Here is an 18068-nt window from a genome sequence, read left to right as displayed (position 1 = left end):
AGACATGCTATCCTCCAGGAGTTATCCAGAGGGGACGTCCCACCAAACCCATCACAATATATAGATTAGGCTGACAGGATGGGCTAGAGGTACACAACCTCACCTCTAAGCAGTCTAGCATGGGCTTGAATCTTGACCCAGCTATAAACTGCCATCCCGTTGTTTCACAAGCAGCGTGATCCAACAATGTATGCGCTGTCCCTCGGATGGATGCTAAAACTGGGCATCCTGTCTGACGGCATTAGTTGATGGGCGTTAAAGAATCCACGGTGTCCTTCACGAAAAGTAGGTGAGCTATCACCGACACTTTGGAAAAAATACAAAATTCCTGCCCTAACTACTGTCAGGAGAAGGATGACCCCAGGACTTGTAATACACTCTTCCACCAGGGGCAGCGCAACAAGATTCACATTTACATAGAAAATTTGCATCCCTCCCCCCCCCTCCCCTCCAACTTTCCTCCTTCACAACCCTCAACCCTCTCGAATGATCAAAGCCTTCCCAAGAACACCCCAAGTTTCATTGCATTCTGTCCAGAAGTTTTGGGGTGCATATAAGACCTACACACACACACACACACACACACACACACACACACACACACACACACACACACACACACACACACACACACACACACACACACACACACACACACACACACACACACACACACACACACACGTTGTAAAATAAACAAAACCTTGGACTATTATGAGTCTCTCATTGGTAAAGCGTATAGTACGCATTTGATAGTTCAAACTTCAAAGAAGATTAAAAAAAACACAAAGGACAAAAATAAATAAAAACATTAAGAAAAAAGTTGGATGTGGGAAAGTAGTCTGAGGACATGTATTTGTAATCTGTTTTGAAATAATCTTCCAGGGTGGTGGGTGACACCAACTTTAACCCCCCCCCCCCCCCCGCGCTTGGAACTGTCACCTGCAGGAATAATAACTCATTCGGGTATACGAGTGATGTGGAGTATAGGGTACGAGGTATGTGAGGAAAGCGTGACGACATGAAGTACAGAAAGCTTGGGTAAAGCACATTGAGTCGGATATGAGGTCGACGCAGGACGTGTTAGTCTTGAGGTTGTATGTTCAGGTTCAGACAGGTACAGGGTGAGACAGAGCATGTTTGTTTGAGGTTCAAGTTTCAGGTGGGGGGCACATACATGAAGTACAAGGGGCTCAGGCCAAGCATCTTTGTGTGAGGTTCAGGGTTCAAGCAAAGTTCGCTGGTTCGAGGTTAACTGTTGAGACCATGAGCTTGCGTGCGGTCAAAACATTGAGACAGTGAGTCAGTTGGGAGCCCTGAGCTGATGAATTCAAGCGTATTATATTGTGCGAGTTCACATACCAGGACCTCATATTGAGTGGGAACACAGAAGGTTTATTTCTGTAAAAAGTGCCACGACTGTGGACCTCATGCTTTGATGGGGGCACTCCTCCAACATCATAAAAACGAATTGCTGACGGGTCTGGGCCGTGGCTTTGTACCCCAAATCACTGGATTATTGACTCCATTACTAAAAATCCTATTTTCGTCAATATCTGCATAACAGTACATGGTATCATTACAAATAAGGTGTCTCTACTCATGTTTCCATGGTCAATGATTGCACTTATAAAAGCATCATTGTTGAAAAGTGTGTAGTTAATCATGTAGTAGCATACATGAAGAATGATGCTGAATGGAAAAAGCAAATGATGCATGTTTATTTGATGTTAAACAGACATTTTAATAATACCAAGTCAACGAACAATGGGTTTGAGAACCCCCCAACCAACGCTACCATATTACATTATAGAGGTATTTAGAGTCACAAGAAAATGCTTCGATTCTAACAGTTATTGTTCTGCTGTGTTTTACATATATTCATCATTCTCATCACTGTCGTCATCACTCCATACATTGTCCGACTCCTCATCATCTGTGGACGTAGCTCCCATACTGTCTCCATCATCTGTTGATGCATGTGTGAGGGACTCTGGGAGTGAACTTCCTGGGTACCAATCTGATTGTAAGCAGTTTAGAGTCAACTTCCATCCATAGTTTGTGGGACTCGCCTCATCAGTGGGATCAGTCTGGTCAGTCCTCTTCCACATTCTTGCCACATACTGTGTTCTTTTGATTTGATTGTCAAGTGTCTTAGTGCACGGTGGAAGAGAAGCACAGTTTATCTGCTTTATTCTGGCCGGGGGTTCCTTCGGAGTACCACCACTCATGAACACAAAAGCTTTGCATCTTGCTTCATTGATGTTGGATGTTTGGAATCCGTACAGTGAGCAGACAAAGGAATGGAATGTCCACTTCCTTTGTAGTGAGAGTTTGCAGTGCCATGACATGATCTGGTTCTGCCTCCAGCAGCTGGAAGGGCCTCACCTTTCCATTTCTGAAGAAGCATGATGTGAAGTGACAACCCGTCAGGGCATGAAAGCCCATTAGTGCTTCAATGATCCCGGGTTGTTTCTCCTCAAGAATGTCAGCGAGTTTTGAGACATCAATGTGCCTCCGGTGGTTGCCAGATCCATAGCTTAGGATGATGCTAATCCCTTCCAACCTTCCATTTCCTAAGTCACAATGCTTTGTCTTGCCTGTTCCTAAGTCACTGCACAGATTGAGGCCAGCAGGGGTTTCGTGTTCACCATCAGAGCATGTGAAGGCGATGTCAGTCTCAAACCACGTCACTTTATCATAGCTGATGCAATGGCCAAGGCGGTTCAGGATGGTCAGCAATGATTTTGATCCGGTCAATGTTCCCAGCCCTAGCCCAAGTGATTGATGCTTCCAAGGATGAATTGCTCCTCTGGTACAGTTGAACACAGCATCCGATGCACTGGCCACTGATTTTCTCTCAATCGCATCCCTGGCGTGTGCCAATCGTGATCACATGCTTCTGATGAGGGTACAGAAGAACAGGATCATCAGATGGGAGATGTTGTGGGCGTTCTCCTTCAAAGTGCAAACCGAAGTGGTTGACAGGACATTTGAAGGACATTGCAAGAATTTCTGTGTGCAATGCCATGAGAGCATATCTGATTTCTTCAGCCTTGTCATTGGACTCGTTCAGCAAAGCAAATGCTTCTGCAGACGTCATTGAGGAGGGGAAGACAACATTTCCAGATTTATTTGCTTGTTTGTCTATGAGAATGTCTTTAAATTGATCCTTCACCTTAGACATGAGACTTTGTCCAGAGTACTTGTCGATGTCATCGTGGGTTCCTCCAAAAGTCCTCCTTTGTTCAAATTTAAAAGAACGGTCGCCAACATGGGTTTCTTCTTCTTGATGAGTTCATTGCTAATTAAGAGTGACAATGTTTGTAAGGCTTCACAATGCTTCTTGCGATTGGATGTTTACTCTTCCTCATCCTCATCCTGCCTTACATGATCTCGCCGACAAGTGTTGTGGTACTTTGCCTCCTTTGCAATCCGATCGTCTCCGAGTCCAAGGATCCTGGAATCACACTTTTTCTTTGCAGCATGGACAATTGACTAGCACCCATCTGTTGTCAGACAGTGTCTCAGGAGTTCATTTTTCTGCGACTTCCTCTTCATTCCACAAAAATGGCATTCCTGTCCAAGAACACCTCTTTGTTGGTAGAAGGATGATCACTACTTGAACTAGTCACCTTGCAGAGTGGTCCAGACAGTTTTTTGTGTGGTCCAGAGTGGTCCAGACTGATGATCGACTTTTAACAGCACAGAAATGACTGAGACATTTTGACTGATAATATTTGCTTTCTGGTCACTCGGTCTTCCTGATCTCCTCCGACGTGCTGAAGAACTGATCATTTTGAAGTGTCATTCGGCGTCTAGCAGCATTCTTTGCTGTTTCCCATATCTCTGGAATGAAAGATTTCAAGATATGAAGACTTTTATTCCAGAGATATGGGTTCCTCCTCTTCTGTCTCCTTAAGCCTAATATAAGTCGCATTTGCTCTACGGCAAGGATACGGCGGCCGCACCCCCTGAATTGACAGAAACGTGCGGCGGCCGCAGAGTTTCTGAGGTGGCCTCAGGGTGGCCCTACGCCGTATGGCTATCTTTTAGAGGCCGTAGGGTCGCCGTGGAATTATAGCGCGGAGTTCTAACTTTTTTCATTTCTACGTTCACCGTAGCAATTCGACAAGCCAAGCTGTGATGTAGATGTGTTCCACGTCGACCGTACGTCGGGCGTACGGTGGGCTTGCGTTATTCGTGCGGCTGCCGTAGGCTCTTATCAATGAAAAATGAATTTTGCCAACCCCCAAAAAATTACGGCGGCCACACTATTTCCACGGTCGCCGTAGGGTAGTCCTAAGGCATCCCTGTGTTCAACGTACGGTGGCCTTGCGGTCTGTGTGACTACCTGCGGGCAATGCAGGGTCGACACACGGTTCCCATACACCCGCCGTGCGTCTTACGTACGGCCTCCGTGGCAGTCTGCGTCGACCGTGCGTCCACTGTGCGCGATCGCTGGAGATCGGAGTATAGGTGTTTGCCTATACTCCGAACTGGTATATTCAGTTATATATATATATATATATATATATGTATATATATATATATATATATATATATATATATATATATATATATATTGTTACAGTATAGTATTGTTATCGTATGTTATTGTTATAGTATATTCAGTTATATATATACTGGTATATTCCAAACTGTTATATTTTTATTTCAATAAAAATAGAACTGGTATATATACTCACTCGTTACCGTCCGTCTGGCCGCACGTTCGCCTTAGGGCCCCTCTGCGGTCGCCTTGTGGGCACCTTGAGGCTACCTTGCGTCTGCCTTGAAAATTATATGGCCACCGCAGGGATGCCCTAAGGTCACCGTGCAACATCAAATCAAAGACTATACGGCACCCCCACGTTTTCGGTCTCCACAATTTCTAAATACCCCGTGCGGCTACCCGAAAAATAAAAACATATGTGACTGCTACATTGTGAGACCGTGGAAATACTGCGGCCGCCCTATAATTGCTCATAGCTGTAGATTTTGGAGACCTTACGGCCGCCGTGCCAAATGTGACTTAGGCCTTACAAGTGATGCAAATGTAGTTGTCATTCACCATGATCTGCAATGAAGAAATGGAGGAAATAGTTAAAGAGAAAGCATTACTCATAGAAAAGCCAACACTAATATGTACATTTCAGGGTGAACTATACATTTTCTAGCATTAAGTATGTGTTTTTTCATAATCATTGACCATGAAAACGTGGGTGTAGACACTTTATTTGTGATGATACCATGTACTGTAATGTAGATATTGACAAAAATAGGATTTTAAGTCATGGCGTCAATAATCCAGTTATTTGGGGGCACAAAGCCACGGCCCAGACCCGGCAGCAATTCATTTATATGATGTTGGGGGAGTGTCCCATCAAAGCATGAGGTCCACAGTTGTGGCGCTTTTTACATAAATAAACTTTCCGGGCTCCGGGTCTAATATGAGCGACTGTTCTTCAAATAACCACCGATTGTCCTTCCCTATCTCCTTTCTCCTCAACGTCGTCCTTTTTTCACATGCTTTGTTCTTCATAATAATAATAATAATAATAATAATAACAATGATAATAACAATACAAGTTCTCTTAGAATTATTAAGGAACATCAACACAGGAGGAGGCCATTAGGCCCATCAAAGTTTGCACTATTATTCCCAACTTATGGTTGATTGTCTGTGCTCTATCCTTTAAATGCTGAGCATCAAGCATGGAAGCAGCGCATACCATTTTTTAAGTCTTTGGTGTGACTCAGCCAGGATTCGAACCACTGACCTCCCAGAATCGGAATGTACACTCCCACGATTGCGCCACCACGTCTGATAATGCAAGAGCAAGAGTCGCCCTTCCAGTCATTTGAAAGCCAGAGTCACCCTTCCGGTCCATTGAGAGCCAGAGTCACCCTTCCGGTCCATTGAGAGCCAGAGTGGCCCTTCTGGTCCATTGAGAGGCAGAGTGGCCCTTCTGGTCCATTGAGAGCCAGAGTGGCCCTTCTGGTCCATTGAGAGCCAGAGTGGCCCTTCTGGTCCATTGAGAGCCAAAGTGGCCCTTCTGGTCCATTGAGGCCAGAGTGGCCCTTCCGGTGAATTTCGAGCAAGAGTCAACCGTCTGGTCCATTTTAGATAAGCCATGAACTTCTGAGCTGCTCCCTCCTCCTGCTGGATTACCCACAAGCACCAGGAAAGGCGATTCCTCGAAGGCGAACATTTATCTAGATGAGGCTGCCACTGTTCATGCATGTACTCGTTCTGCAGCATGAAGGACACTGTAAGTAACGTTGCATATGTTACTGTTTGAACAATATTTTCTTTCCACGAATCATCTCATCCACAGGGAGCTCTCTTGGTGACATCTCTTTTTACTGTTAACGCGTCAAGCAATATGTGGACGAGAGTAAACCATTGACTTGATATGGAACCCCATCAGTTAACTTTCTGTCGTTTGTAGGAAATTCCAAGTATACGTGGGATGTTCAAAATATTCGAAGTATGACATACTCACAATAGTGCAAGAAATTATAAAATTTGGTGCATTTTCAAAAAGAGCTACATGTAATTCGGGTCCGATAAGATGGCTCCGAGGTAGACCACTTACCTTTGAGTTGTCCAATTAGGTTCGATTACAAAAGCTGATTGTCGCATCGCAAACCATTCCGTTCTTTGAATGGACGTTAAGGTGGGTGTCCTGCCTGCTAGCATTAGTAGGTGGATGTTAAAGGTTGGAGCCAACGGTGTCTTACGTGAGGAGCAGGTGAGCTATTGCTAGAACCCTGAAATAAATCCCGAATCTCTACCACCTTGAGTCGACCGTCAGGACTGGTCAGCCAGTTGGTGAAAGACCCCATAATAATGTGGGAATAATTGGGGGCATTAAAGATGTAGTAGCTGAAATATATATATATATATATATATATATATATATATATATATATATATATATATATATATATATATATATATATATATATATATATATATATATATATATATATATGTATATACATACATACACACACACACACACACACGCACACACACACGCACACCTCATTCTACTTTTCCCCTTTTGGAGTGTCGGGTTGTGAATATCCGATTCATGACTTACAACATCAAAATAGCATTGCGAATTCCCACCACATTTACCAAGAAAAGGTGAAATTTAGTTTTTCTGGTGAATTATGATGACGTGTGGGTTTACAGAATGCCTGCAAGATGTATGTAAGAAACTGCAATAAAATGGACTTGAGTGGGTAGTGTTGGTTATTTTTCACATTTCCTTTGAGGAAATGACCACCATGTGAAGGTTTGTTACCTCCGCCACCGAAGATGGAAGGAGGACGGTTATGTTTTTACCCCTGTCTGTCTGTTTGTTTGTTTGGTACTTGCGAAAACCTAAGATTTTTTTTTCAAGTATATCGGTTGGTCTTGTGAGTTATTCTGTTTGTCTGTTTGTTAATTGCCGGAATCCTTCGGATTTTGGCAATTATGTTGGTCGGTTGTGTGTGTCATTCTGTGTGTCTGTCTGTCTGTCTGTCTGTCTGTTTGTGTGTTTGTTTACCCTGTAGCAGCCACACCGTTTCAGGGATCATGACCAAACTGGGTACAGACGTCGGCTATGGTCCAACTTATACACTTGTCGTTTTTGGTGAATCTTGGTCAAAGGTCAAGGTCAAGGTCACCGAAATTCTTATTTTCGCGATAACATCCGCTAAAATGGTCGTATCGACTTCAAACCAAATCCACAACGTGCATCTTCCAATACTGCATCCAACCATATGTCTCATTGGGGGTGTCACACCAACACCCTTCTTAACGGTCGGGAGTCGAATGTCAGGGGGGTCGGGTCAAAACTTTCAAATTGCGATAAAAACGCCATTTCAAGTCCGATTGACTTCCAAGTTATAATCATGACCAAACTAAGTGCTATAACTCATTAAACAGTAGCACTATCGACTTATAAGAACCAAATTGATTATCAAGTTTTTGTTTTTTCAGAGGTCATGGAGATATGACAAAGTTATTCTGGCAAGTCCTTGCTCAACGAGCAATTTCATTAGTTTGATTGTCAATCGCCTACAGGTCACAATTTTAAACTGATCTTCATGAAACTTCACCACCTGGTAGAGATCGTCAAAAGGAAGAAGCAAATTGTTTTTGAGGTCAAAAGGTCAAAAGGTCAACATAAGCCAATGGTCAAGAACTTTGGTGCATTTTCTAAAATGCTCAATTTCATCCGATTGATTAGAAATTTGAACAGCGTTTGCATACGAGGTCACTGAATTCAACCACCAATTATTTTTGAGGTCAAATTTATTTTATTGAAATTTCGTCAGCGTCATGCAATGCACGACATCTTTCTTGTTACTTGCGAAAATCGAAGATTTTTCAAGTATATTGGTTGGTCTTGTGCGTTATTACCTCCGCCACCGAAGGTGGAAGGAGGTTACGTCTTTACCACTGTCTGTCTGTCTGTCTGTTTGTGTGCAGGATGTCCCAAAAAATTGTGGACGGATTCGGACAAAACTTGATGTGCACGTTGGGTGTGTGACGAGGAAGAATTAATTTGGTTTTGGTTTTGGTGAAGATGCAAATCCAGATCTGGATACAAGAATTTTTGTTTTATTTTAAAGTGATTCTTCAGCATTGAGAAATGGGGCCAAAAACGATGAAAACAGTCGCATGATTTTCAAAAATTTATTGGACCCGATATTTTCTTCTACATCAGGCATTGCATGGTGGAGGCTTACACTCTACCGAGTGCCCTTCTTATTTAAAATGTTTTTGTGTTTAAATTGGAACAGCAGTACTAGCGTTTCTTTTTCTCAACTCACTAATGGAATTTCATGGGGACACCACAGCGGTTAATGACAATGAATGGTGATAATGAAATGACGTGGTCATCCTGCTTGCCCGATACAGAAGACTTGGAATTTGGTCAGGGTACTCCCACGATTACTTCGAAATAGTTAACAACCACAGTGAACGGAGTAAATCCAAGCACATGCTGCGGCTCCATGTGGACTACGTTGCCCCCTACTGGACCTGTAGCAAGTAGCAGTATATTTATATTTATTTAATTCCAATGTATCCCCACCTCAATTTTACGAGCAGTAGCCAGCTCACACAGATGTTCGACCTAAGCTATCCTGCTGCATAAATGCAATAATAATGGAAGAAAAATAAGTATCATTGTTAGTATTAACAAAAACATTAAAAACATTTTTTTTAAAAACCAGAAGGGCGCTTGGTAGAGCACATACCTCCACCATGCAATGCCTGATCCAGGAGAACATATCGGGAATCAATAAATTTTGGAAATATCATGCTATCTATCATTTTTGGCCCCATCTCTCAATGGTGAAGAATCACTTTAAAAATTAGAATATTCTCGTATCTTGATTAAGATTCGGATCTTCACTGAAATCGAATCAATTCGTCCTTATCACACACCCGAACCTGTCCACCAAGTTTCTTCTCAATCCGTCCACAACTTTTTGAGATATCTTGCTATATATCGGTATAGCCCTATTTCTCAAAAGTGAAGAATCACTGAAAAAAAGTTTGGAACCGGAGTTGGATGTTCAATAAAATTGAATCAATTCTCTCTTGTCACACACTCAATGTGTCCACCAGGTTTCATTCGAATCCGTACACAACTTTTTGAGATATCATGCTATATATAGTTTTTGACTCTATTTCTCAATGGTAAAGAATCACTTAAAAAAAGTTATTGCATCCGGATCCAGATCTTCACTAAAATCAAATCAATTCGTCCTTGTCACACACGCAACCTGCACACCAAATTTCATCTGAATCCGTCCACAAAATTTTTGAGATATCCTGCACACAGGCTAAACAAACAGACAGGGGTGCAAACATAACCTCCCTCCACCTTCGGTGGTGGAGGTAATAACTCGAGAGTTCATAGAACACCTTACCCTACACAGTCTTGAGAAAAAGGACATGGGAAGGGTCTTTTAAACTCTTGCTTTCTGTTTCAGAATAACAGGCATGATGGTAACAATACAAAGCCGATGGGTCAAATAGAACAGTCCAGAACTGATGATGCCACGCTGAGATGAGTTTTTGTCACCATCGAGGTTTATCCATGCATATACCCAATCACAAACCTTCTGCAACTCTTTTCAGAGAAACTGAAGATTTTTGAACAATATTTCAGCAAAAGATGCACCAAACATTAAGATTTTGTTTGGCTCTGTGGTTGCATCTGAATCTCTCTGTTTCTCCACCCTCAGAGCGGGCGGCAAACTTGATTGTTCGAGACGATGTAAACTTTTGCCGAAATAATGCTAAACTGGAGGTTTTTGGAAGTGCAAACAAAGTGATTTATGTTCTACAGTGTTCAAATATATAATTCAATAAAAATAAAATAAAAATTTTAAAGGCTGTAGAAAAAAACAAACCCATTTAATTACAAGTTTACCACCACTAATGCACCCCGTTCTACACCACCCTATCTAACACGTTACATTAGTTCTTCGTGCTTGTTGTTTGTGTCCTTTGTGACGCCCATAAAACAGTAAGTTTCCTGGTTGGAATAATTTTCAATTTTGTTTGACTGCCAGGCAGGCAGACAGACAGACTGAAGTCATTGGTTATACCTTGGTGCACGCATGCACATTCCAGACGAGATTCCATACAATTTGCCAAGTTCACAGCCAAAGTTCTGCTAAACTGCAGGTTTGTGTTCCCATTCATGTTCTGATTTGTATTTTTTCAGTGTTAAAATATGTGATTCAATTTATATCAAGTAGTTCCTCGATCATAGACAGACAGACAGAACCCATTGCTGCACCCTTTGCGCTCCGCACGTGGGGTGAAAATAACAAGTTATCGAGGCTCATGGAAGAGCAGAATGATGGGGAGGCAATGGCTCGACAAACAAAATGTGGCAATAGGGAAAACAGTCGGCCATTGACAAACTGATGCACGACAGCACAAGGAGGGGGAATGGGGAAGGATGGGTAGAAGAGGGTCATGGCGGGTGAAGTAAAGTTTAGTTGTAACGGGATGGACCATGAGGTGATGGTGGCCAGCGGACTTCTAATCCTGTAAGGATCGCAAGACAACAAACTCAGGAAGATGGTTCCACAAGGCAGAAGAGAAGGGAGGAAAAGTGGAATGGACTTGGGGTGGGTAACAAGGAAAGGGCTTTTTTACCCATAAATATTGCAAAACAATAAATTCATTAATTCTTAGAATCATTTGAAGCAACCTCCCCCCCCTCCCACAACGAAAGGATCTTTCAGCCTATGCCAACATTTATTTTTCGGTAAAGCCAGCGGGCCAAAATACGATGGCATGTTGTGATTTCATTAAAAGCAAAAACTACGTAAAAGCTAGGTCCGACCCCTCACCACGGTGCCCTCTACGCACTCCAAGGGAGTTCACTCCGGGGGCATACAGCACAGTGCCTGCAGAGGTTGCCTTGAGGATTAAATCCAAACTTGGAGGAAAGAGAGAGAGAGAGAGAGAGAGAGAGAGAGAGAGAGAGAGAGAGAGAGAGAGAGAGAGAGAGAGAGAGAGAGAGAGAGAGAGAGAGAGAGAGAGAGAGAGAAAAGAGAGAGAGAGAGAGAAAAAGAGAGAGAGAGAGAGAAAAAGAGAGAGAGAGAGAGAAAAAGAGAGAGAGAGAGAGGAAAAGAGAGAGAGAGAAAAAGTGAGAAAGTGAGAAAGAGAAAGAGAAAGAGAAAGAGAAAGAGAAAGAGAAAGAGAAAGAGAAAGAGAAAGAGAAAGAGAAAGAGAAAGAGAAAGAGAAAGAGAAAGAGAAAGAGAAAGAGAAAGAGAAAGAGAAAGAGAGAGAGAGAGAGAGAGAGAGAGAGAGAGAGAGAGAGAGAGAGAGAGAGAGAGAGAGACAGAGAGAGAGAGAGAGAGAGAGAGAGAGAGAGAGAGAGAGAGAGAGAGAGAGAGAGAGAGAGAGAGAGAGAGAGAGAGAGAGAGAGAGAGAGAGAGAGAGAGAGAGAGAGAGAGAGAGAGAGAGAGAGAGAGAGAGAGAGAGAGAGAGAGAGAGAGAGAGAGAGAGAGAGAGAGAGAGAGAAAGAGAGAGAGAAAGAGAGAGAGAGAAAGAGAAAGAGAAAAAGAGAGAGAGAGAGAGAGAGAGAGAGAGAGAGAGAGAGAGAGAGAGAGAGAGAGAGAGAGAGAGAGAGAAAGAGAAAGAGAGAGAAAGAGAAAGAGAAAGAGAGAGAGAGAGAGAAAGAGAAAGAGAAAGAGAAAGAGAAAAAGAGAGAGAGTGAGAGAGAGAGAGAGAGAGAGAGAGAGAGAGAGAGAGAGAGAGAGAGAGAGAGAGAGAGAGAGAGAGAGAGAGAGAGAGAGAGAGAGAGAGAGAGAGAGAGAGAGAGAGAGAGAGAGAGAGAGAGAGAGAGAGAGAGAGAGAGAGAGAGAGAGAGAGAGAGAGAGAGAGAGAGAGAGAGAGAGAGAGAGAGAGAGAGAGAGAGAGAGAGAGAGAGAGAGAGAGAGAGAGAGAGAGAGAGAGAGAGAGAGAGAGAGAGAGAGAGAGAGAGAGAGAGAGAGAGAGAGAGAGAGAGAGAGAGAGAGATGCTCCCCTTGCCTTTTTTCGCCCTCATGTTTCTTGCTGCACCCTCTCATTGTTCTGATTGCACCCTGGCCTGATGCCAAATCTAATGGAATTCTGAGAACCGTCAAGTTGGAAAAGTTGGCCGGAGGTGTCATGGCCTGATGAAAGATTTGAATGAATCAAAACAGCATATAAGCACTAAAAACATTGGAGATGTCACAGAAGTATTGCATAATAAAAAGCTTCATCATGAGTATACCGTCCTTGATGTTTAAAAGCCATTGTCGTTATACATTTGCTTGAAAAAGGGGGAAGAGAGGGGTGAGGGGAGAAGTCCACCTTTAAATTTGACGTCTTTCAACTAAAACTTGGCTGAGTCATTGGTAGGGGGGAGGGGGGGGGACGTTTTGAGTTCCTGTAATATCCAAAGATTGTAAAAAAAAAAAAAAAATCATAATTAAATAAATATTCCTGTCATCGTCTGTTGGAATGTGAAGACCCTTTAATAACAAGTCAGGGCTCTAGTTCTGGAGTATTTTTCCAACAAGGTCAGCCAACAGTTGCTTTGTTTGGTGTTCCCATCTGAGCGGATGGCTCGAGATGCTGGGTTTCCAGGTTTCGAATCCCATATGCAGTATAGCTGTTTGTTGTTGGTATGTCCATCCTCTCCTGATTTCCTTGTCCTTGACACGAGGGATAATATTCCCAAGAGTGGAAGAGTGGACCAGCAGGACAGCACGCTCGTCTATGTTCAGCCTGAGTTTGAAGCTAAATTGAATTGTTGTCCTGGTTTTCCAAAGTAGGACGGGGGGGGTGGGGGTGTGGGGGGTGGGGGTGTGGGTGGGGTGTGTGTGTGTGTGTGGGGTGTGTGTGTGTGGGTGGGGTGTGTCTGGGTGGGGTGTGTGTGTGTGTGTGTGTGTGTGTGTGTGTGTGTGTGTGTGTGTGTGTGTGTGTGTGTGTGTGTGTGTGTGTGTGTGTGTGTGTGTGTGTGTGTGTGTGTGTGTGTGTGTGTGTGTGTGTGTGTGTGTGTGTGTGTGTGTGTGTGTGTGTGTGTGTGTGTGTGTGTGTGTGTGTGTGTGTGTGTGTGTGTGTGTGTCAGAAGTATTTTAAACCAGAGGTACAATCTGACAGCAGTGGATGTGTTTGTGGACGTTAAAGATTCCACCGTGTATATCGTAAAAAGTAGGGTGCGTTATCGCCAGCACTCCAAACAAATTACAGACTTTTTCTTATTATTATTGAATACATGATCGAAGCTCATGGAAGAGCTAGAGCAGAATGGGAAGGGGGAGACACCAACAGCACAGTGGAGGTGAGACAGAGAGATCAAAGGGAGGGGGATAAGGACTCACGGGGGGGGGGGTGAACAGGCTGAATAACATCAGAGGTGTGTTCCACTACCAATTAGCTTGTAGTGTGCTGACCAAGTGGCTTAAGCACTCAAGCAAGTACTCCAACAAAACGGTTCATAAGGAACGATGAACTTGGCAAGTGAGGATAGCATGCTGATTGGTGATGGGACACCCCCCACCCCCCCCCCCCCCGAGGTACAGGTGAACAGCTGTCTTGAATACCTGGAGGAAAGAATGTGACTGAATAGACTTGGGAAGTTGGTTCTACAAACGAGAGAAAAGAGGAACAAATTAGTACAGGTGAGTAGTGAGCTCGGAGACGATGTGCACCCTTGAGAAATCTGGGAGTGACAGAGCCAGGAGAGAAAGAGGACAGAGCGGGTGCAAGAGCAAAACGGAGGCGGTAGATAGAATACAGAGAAGCCAAAGACCTGCCTGCGATGTGAAAGTTACAGGCCTAGACACTCAGCGAGTGGTATGTATTCTTGGCTATCACGAGACACCATGTCATACCGCTTGCTCTCTCAGAGTGTGGTTGTTGGCTGGGTAACAGCCCGTTCCCAGGTACTGCAGCTCGTACATCACACGTGAATGGCTGTTTGGGTTTACAGAGGGTACCAAGCCCCATCATGAGTCTTATATCACTGTTAGAAAATTTTTTTTAAACATCATATTGTTCTAAATCTACATATACCCAGAAGGAACCCAGAAGAACGATCAGAAGTTTTTGCTGCATGATTATCTACATGTTGACAATATATTTGTCCTGTTTTGCATCCGTGTCTGCAGAGCATGAAAGGGGCAAATTTGAAAGGTCCTCACACCAACCACGACCGCCGAACTTCCAAGAAATGCTGCCCTACCCTTTCTCATCGACATTTTGTCTACGACTAAAAACCAGACAATGCTCTCGTGTGTTATAGTTTTGCCACATTATCTTAACGCGTTGGGACTCTGTTGTGAAATGCATATTGTAGTTGCGCACCTGTAGGCAACCCTTTGTCGCTTCACCTGCGATTGACATAATGTCTACAATGCCACTCTGGTTAGAAATATAAATAAATAATAATAATAATAATGTAGCCTGTGATTTGCTTTAAGTGGAAAAAGAAAATGAGTCAAAAAAAAACAGTGAGCGTATATTGCTATGACTAACTGGCGTTTTTTGGTGGTGACATCATAGTGGTTGAGAAGTGTACGTCAGACAGTCCTGTTTCTGGTACTTCGTCCAAAGGCAGGTTCGGTGTTACCAAATTGGCAAAGATTACACTGGGTCGTTGGCCTTTGCCTTCCTGGAGGTCAGTCAGGGTAGGAATATTTGTAAGTTGCTGACTGTTCTGTTATTGCGTATGGCAGCTTGTTTGCCGGGCAGCTATCATTTCTTGGAAGCGCAGCTGTGTTGCTGATGTTGTGCCTCTCTACCAGTCGACTGATACTCATTTTTCCGACCTCGGAAGGATGACAGGCTGAATCAACCCCACCTGGTGTGAATTTAGCAACCAACAGGGCTCAAACTCAGGACCCTGAGATCCTAAGCCAGCCACTCTAACCGCTAAGCTAACACCAGGCGAGTAGGATGCTGGTGATATGATGCTAGCAGCATAACTGTGTACTATCCTGCAGCTGGAATGGTCAGAAGGTAGAGCTTAAAAAACAGAAGTCAAAACAGCAAATCAATCTGACCCCGTCGTGCATGGTGTGTGTTTATGTTTGCAGACATTTACAGGTAGGTAGTGGAGCGATGACCTTATTTGAAGGCCCCACGTTCTGCAGAGCTGAACACTTTGCAAACTTCTCAATAGAGTGATGCACTTGATCTCGTCTGTCATTCCACCCCTCCCCTCTCCCTCTCCTCTCCCTCTTTACCCTCTGTGCCACTGTCCGTCTGAACCCATCATGGGTTGAGAGTTGAGCGAGTGGTCACGATGCTCATAATGCGGCGCATATGGAATGAAAGTATTCGTTAACCGATCACAGCTGATGTTTCTTTCACCTTATAATGGAAGGAATGAGGCATGGCTGGCAAGGCTGGCCGGACGCGACGCCATCGGGCACATCAGACAGGCTGTTGGGAAGAGCGGCCCCATGCCGTTTCACGTTTCGCTTATTCCGCCGCCGTGATTCACCCCCAGCCGTAATTGCCTTCAGATTTCACACGACTTCCATAGAGGGACGACCATGCTTCAGCTTAGCTGGTCTTAAGCCAAGGATAGGTCCGGCCAGCCAGTTGGTGCGCCAGTTGAGAAAGACCTGCCTTTTGTAATCAAAACATCAACGGAGATGCAGATCGAGTGATGCCCTTTCGAAAATTGTTGCTTCCAATCGCAGGTTGTTCCTCTGATAATATAATAATGGGCAATTTCTCAGGATAACATATAGCTGTAGATCAGGGTGACCAGGTCTGAGGGGGAAAAAATACGGGACACTCAGGTATGGGTCGAACGGGCTGCAATAGGCCCCATTTCACATTGCGCGGTTGTAGGCCCCATGTCCCATTGTGTGGTTGTAGGCCCCTATTTTCCATTGTGCGGTTATAGGCCCCATTTCCAATTATGCGGTTGTAGGCCCCATTTCCCATTGTTCAGTTGTCAACCACATTTCCCATTGTGTGGTTGTAGGCTCAATTTCCCATTGTGCGGTTGTAGGCCCCATTTCCCATTGTTCAGTTGTCGGCCACATTTCTCATTGTGTGGTTGTAGGCTCAATTTCCCATTGTGCGGTTGCAGGCCCCATTTCCCATTGTGTGGTTGTAGGCCCAATTGCACCTTGTGTGGTTGTAGGTCCCATTTCCATTGCCCATTGTGTGGTTGTAGGCCCATTTATGATGAATGTTCATGTTGTTGTGGGAAGTGTACCTTTGTAAGTTTTATTTTGTATATTCATCGATCTATAATTCCAGAAATCTGTGTGTGTGTGTGTGTGTGTGTGTGTGTGTGTGTGTGTGTGTGTGTGTGTGCGTGACCACTGTTTCTCGACAACCACTGGTCCGATCTAATTGAAACTTGCCAGCTACATTGCTGGAGCCCTGTGGATGTGCCTTTTCAAGGTCTGATATGAATCGGACAATTGCTTCCCAAGTTATGGCCATTTATTTACCAGCCAATGAAAGGACACGTTGCTGCGTAGGTTGGTGCGCGGCCGGCTGACGATGACGTCACGTGCCGTGCCGGTTACGATGGGGATCGATCGGTGCCTTAGTTACCGTGACATAGGAGTGGCAATGGTCAATGGCAGCGTATGTCATGGCAAGCAAAGACAGGGAGGTAAACTTGATTTTAATTTGGATTTTAATTAACTCTGTGTGTGTGAGTATCACAGCAGTTGCTACTTCAATACAAGCGATAATTCGTGGAATGCATGTGAACATTCCGTACGGACACGCACCACTTCCGGATAGTGATGACTTCGTGTATTCTAATAATTTCTCGATTTCTTATGCGCATTTATAGATAAACACAATGTCCCAATCCAGTCGTCGTTTACGAGAGCGAGGGAACGGCCTGTGTGGTTGTTTCTGGCTCACGGTTTGAAAGGTTTTTTTTGTTTCTTTTTTTGGGCAGGGTTTGCACGTACGGGCACGCACTTACGGGCACGCGAGAGCGAAGGAACGGCCTGTGTGGTTGTTGTTTCTGGCTCGAGGTTTGAAAGTTTTTTGGGGTTTTTTTTGGTTTGCACGTACGGCCACGCACGTACGGGCACGCGAGAGCGAAGGAACGGCCTGTGTGGTTGTTTTTTTCTGGCTCGAGGTTTGAAAGTTTTTTTGTTTTCTTTTGCACGTATGGCCACGCACGTACGGGCACGCACTAGTATCCTTTAAATTGTATAATTTTGAATGTATGATTTTATATCGCCCAGATCTGCTAAAATAAATGTCATAAAACTAAAATGAAATTTTAATTCTTGAGTTGTACAATTATTGTTGGAGAAGTTTTGATGACTGTATTCCAAAAGCACTTTTTCCACACACTCAATCTCATTTGCAAATAAAACTCGAGTTGATGGAACACTTTACCCCGTGTAGTGTTCAAATATATAATTCAATTGAAATAAAATAATGATTTTAAAGGTCGTACAAAAAAAATTATGTAACATGTCCAAGTACTGCAAAACTGGAGGTTTTTGGAAGCAGTAAGAAGACAATTTGTTGTGTTCACTGTTCACTGTTCAAGAAGACAAT

At 43.8% G+C, this 18068-nt stretch overlaps 1 long non-coding RNA gene across 1 annotated transcript in view; it reads right to left on the bottom strand.

Moving 5' to 3' along the window:
• LOC147013855 (uncharacterized) overlaps nt 1-18068 on the bottom strand; it is a 263399-nt gene that overhangs the window by 33577 nt on the left and 211754 nt on the right. The gene's annotated exons all lie outside the window — the stretch shown is intronic.

Source organism: Eptatretus burgeri, chromosome 13 (assembly GCF_056783735.1).
Source record: "Eptatretus burgeri isolate ZD-2024b chromosome 13, Ebu_testis_v1, whole genome shotgun sequence".
NCBI classification, from domain to species: Eukaryota; Metazoa; Chordata; class Myxini; order Myxiniformes; family Myxinidae; genus Eptatretus; species Eptatretus burgeri.
The sequence above is the reverse complement of the archived record's forward strand: the minus strand, read 5'-3'. Positions and strand labels throughout refer to the sequence as shown.